Here is a 4,579-nt window from a genome sequence, read left to right as displayed (position 1 = left end):
TAGTAGTAGTAGTAGTAGTAGTAGTAGTAGTAGTAGTAGTAGTAGTAGTAGTAGTAATGCAGAGCTTGAAAGAAAAACAAAAAAAACATTGAAAAACACGAAAATTATGTAAGAAATTAGTATTATACAATACTGGCTTGGTCAAAGCTACTTGTAATGGCGGCAACGTATCTTCAGAAAGGTCCACGTGTTCAAGTCACGTGTTGTACGAGCAACTATTTGCAGCTGTAGATTAGAAAAGGAGCTCAACAACATTTCAGTCTTCATGTCTTCTTTATTTTTTCTTTTATTTCTTCTTCCCTCCCTTATCTTCTCATCTATGTATCATTTGCGAGGGAGAACAATATTTATAAAAAAATTCTAAAAAGATCCTTGCTGGCTGAGCGAAAAAAAACAAAAAAACCTTACTTGTTCCCTGATCTTACAAACATCTGTTAATTCAAAAAGACTGTACCGAGGTTCACGCCAATGTCAACTGTTATTATTATCATTATTATTATTATTATTACCATTATTATTATTATTATTATTATTATTATTATTATTATTACCATTATTATTATTATTACCATTATTATTATTATTACCATTATTATTATTATTATTATTATTATTATTATTATTATTATTATTATTATTATTATTATTATTATTGCAGTTGTTGTGGTGGTGGTGGTGGTAGTGGTGGGAGTTATTGCTGTTGTTATTGTTAATATTGTAGTTGTTCAACTGATGCACATTTAAAAGTAAACTGTGCAGCGCCAGCGTCATCAAAGGGGCAAAGTCCTTTTCTTAAACTCTTATCCACCTTGTATTTCTTTAATTTATTTTCTGCTACTTCTACTTCTTTAGATATTTCTCTTGGGTTGCAACCGTCTCTCAGATCGAGCAATCCACACTTTGCTTCTAGATCAACGACAGAGCAAACTCTTCGCTAAAGCACGCTCCGCGTAGACTCTCGAGACAAAAATCTTAGTACAAACATCATTATTTCCTTCTTACCAAAAAGGCCTGCAACAAAGAGAGAGAGAGAGAGGGGAGAGAGAGAGAGGGAGAGAGAGAGAGAGTAGGGGAGAGGTAGATAACGAGAGATAGAGAGAGACTATGCATGACGATGGTCACGTGTCTCAAGATCTTTTTCAATACTTACTTTCAGATGACCTTTGCCCTAAATCAACGCATTTTTTCTCTTTATTATTACACCAATCTGAAGTTCCCCCTTATAAAACATAAGGAGAAAAAGAGAAAGAGAATGAGAGCGAGGCAGAAGCAGACAGGTAAAGGGGAAGCCAACAGCAGGTACCAGCTCCAGTTGCCCGGTTTCCATTCCATAGCCTGTTCATTTATATCTGAATTGATTCAAGTTTTATTTATGTGTCATTGCCTAAGTTTTGATCTTGCCGTCTCTACTTTTTTCCTGAATTCGGCGCGGTATCTCCTCCTAGCAACTAACACACCAGCCAAGCCTTTGGTCAATGTGTTTCTTTTCATGATAGGAACACAGCTTTAAAAACAGGCAGAGCCACTCAAAGATAAACACACTGAGGCGGAGTGCAGGAGTGCATAAGTACAGACGTGTGAATATGCATCAAATCGATGAGGAATTACGGTGTATTCTGGATCGAATTTTGCATTCAGTTTTATGCTTGTTCAAATGTTGGCCTGGACAATAAATGTTAACACAAAATGACGTATTCATAGAATACAATTCTGAGGAAGCAGCTAACTTAAAAAGGCTCCTAGTGGATAGAGCGATAGATAATTTGCCTATATAAGGCCTGATACACTAACTCGCCTAGATATTTAGAGTAAAACTTGAAGTGTAGAACAAATCTATCTAGAGGTGCAGGCAAAGCGTGATGCTCAGAAGTTTAATTTCTAATCACATGATTTCACATGGCTTCGGGATCATTCCCACTACGTGACACCTCGGGTAAGTGTCTTCTGCTATAGTCATTGGCTGACTAAAGACTTGAAAGTGAATTTGGTTGACGGAAACTGAAAGAAGACCGTAGTATGTATATATGTATATGTATATGCATGTGTATGTATGTATATATATATATATATATATATATATATATATAAGGATAATATCGTTATTTTAAATACCGATCATATCAAGTGGCCAGCAAGGGAATAAAAACCGTATAGGTATTATTTATTATTAAATTTATAATTAAGGGTATCTAATATACTACCATGCTAGAGATAGCAGTTAAAACTTGACTCTAAAACCACTTCATGTATTCATACAGCACAAGGTGAAAAGACAAATAGACAAATAAACTAGCAAAAAAATTATTAGGTAATCCCAGATCCAGATTTCTGGCTCTGTATAACCTGTATAACAATATACTTTGCCTCATCAGTGGGATATAAACAGACAGTGCATAATTACAAATATATATATATATACATACATACATACATACATACATACATACATATATATATATATATATATATATATATATATATATATATATATGTGTGTGTGTGTGTGTGTGTGTGTGTATGTATGTATGTATACATATATATATATAAGTATGTATGTATGTATTATGTGTGTGTTTCTTTGTGCTTGTGTCTGTTTCCATGCTGCTTGACAACCAGTGTTGGTTTTTTGCGTCCCATAACTTAGTAGTTTGGCAAAAAAAGTACTGATAGAATAAGTACCAGAGGTTAAAAGATTAGTGCTGGGATTGATTTGTTTAAAGTGGTGCAGCAGCATGGCTGAAGTCCAGTGATTGAACCAAGTAGAAGAAAAGGCAAAAGATAATCTATCTATCTATCTATCTATCTATCTATCTATCTATCTATCTATCTATCTATCTATCTAATCGTGTATAAATAAGTACACGTACATATGAATATATTTGCATGTACATATCAGTGAATATATGTGTCTTTCTGGCTGTTTTATAAGAAAACGACTATGTTCAAGTTTGATATTTTAGGAGCGATTTTTTTATATTTCCCTACGTTTGGTTTGGAACACAAAGCTCCCAAATCCTAAGTCTGACATTTTGAGACTTTCACAACCTCATTTTCAAGAGAAACTAGTATTAATGGCGTACTATCCGAACGTTGTGCAGATTGCAAAGTGTATTCAGAATAATTTCATAACTGATAAAAAAAATTGTCTTTAGAATTATATAATAGTAAGTTCCTTACACTATGCAACATGCGTGCTCCATGTATTTTTATTGGTGCTGTGTTTGTTGCATCGGTGTTGGTGAATTTGTGTTTGTAAGTTACTTTCTCGTGTCGCACCGACTCATAAGGGCCGGCTTCCCGGTTTCATGTTGGATATATTCTCCATCTGGACGGGATGCCGGTCCGCCTCAGGATTACTTAATTTTGCCAACCGAGTAGACTGGAGCTATGTGAAATGAAGTGTTTTGCTCAAGAACACAATGCGTTGTCCGGTCCAGGAATCGAAACCACAATCTTACGATCACGAGTCCAACGCCCAAACCACGAAGCCACGCGCCTCCACATTTGTGCTTGTGATGTGATCTGGCCTACTGATCTGTTAGGATGTTCATTGTTATGTTTGTTTTACGCGTAAGATTAGCATAGAATAGGAGGTTGGTATAAGTGGAAATTTCTTTTTAGGTTACGCATAGTCGTGTTGAACCCTTATCATTTTAATTGTATTTGATTCAGGTGGATAGAACTGTTAGAGCATCTGAAAAAATGCCTTGCTATTTTTAAAACGTTTCTTTACGTTCTCAGTTTACTTCCTGTCCAGGTCAACGATGCTTTTCATCCTTCCTAGGTCGATAAAATAAAGTACCGTTCGTTTCTTGAGAGGCTGCTGAAAATAAAATGCGAAACTCACCACTTTCGATTCAGTTTGCGAGTTTATTCTCACCAATGGTCAGGAATATTGAGTGATAATCGAACGACTTCGATCACAAATACAGTCAGTCGCAATGGGATTCCTGCGAAGGATCTCTGGCATTAAGTTACTCGTCAGGACCTGTCGCTCGGAGATCAGGGAGTCTCTCCATATCATGCTGCTAATTCTTCACATTGACTGGTAATATGCCATACGGTTTCGCCATTTTGTCCACAAATTCTGCACTTATCACTTTCTGATGTGTTGTCTATTCTGTGTTTGATGTAATTGATTCTTAATGCTTGCTCTTGGGCAGCAGGGATTAGAGCTCTGGTACTACAGACATAGGATTAGAATATCGCAGGAAAGAACCGCTAGGCAGATTTTTTTAAGTCGAGGCAACCGTTAGGAGATGTAGGGGTAGATCAAGAACGAGATAGTATCAGCTGGTCATGCTTGGGAATCCAGCCAGAAAACACAATGATAATTGCTTCTAGTAGGACCCTAAGGAGATGCCTGAGGAATCTACCCACATGAATGACCCTCCTAGGAATAGTGGTCGGAGAAGATGAATGGATACTACAAAAGTTAAAATAGAAAACATGTATATCAGAACTGGTGTTTTCGTTTAAATTGTATAGAAGAAATTTGAGTGTTTAGCAGCGTAATGAGATGATAAACAAATTCATTATATTTCAAAATGACCTTGTTCTGGACTGTCGATTTCTCATA

This window comes from Octopus bimaculoides, chromosome 8 (genome assembly GCF_001194135.2).
Source record: "Octopus bimaculoides isolate UCB-OBI-ISO-001 chromosome 8, ASM119413v2, whole genome shotgun sequence".
Classification (NCBI taxonomy): Eukaryota; Metazoa; Mollusca; class Cephalopoda; order Octopoda; family Octopodidae; genus Octopus; species Octopus bimaculoides.
Note: the sequence above shows the minus strand (reverse complement) of the source record.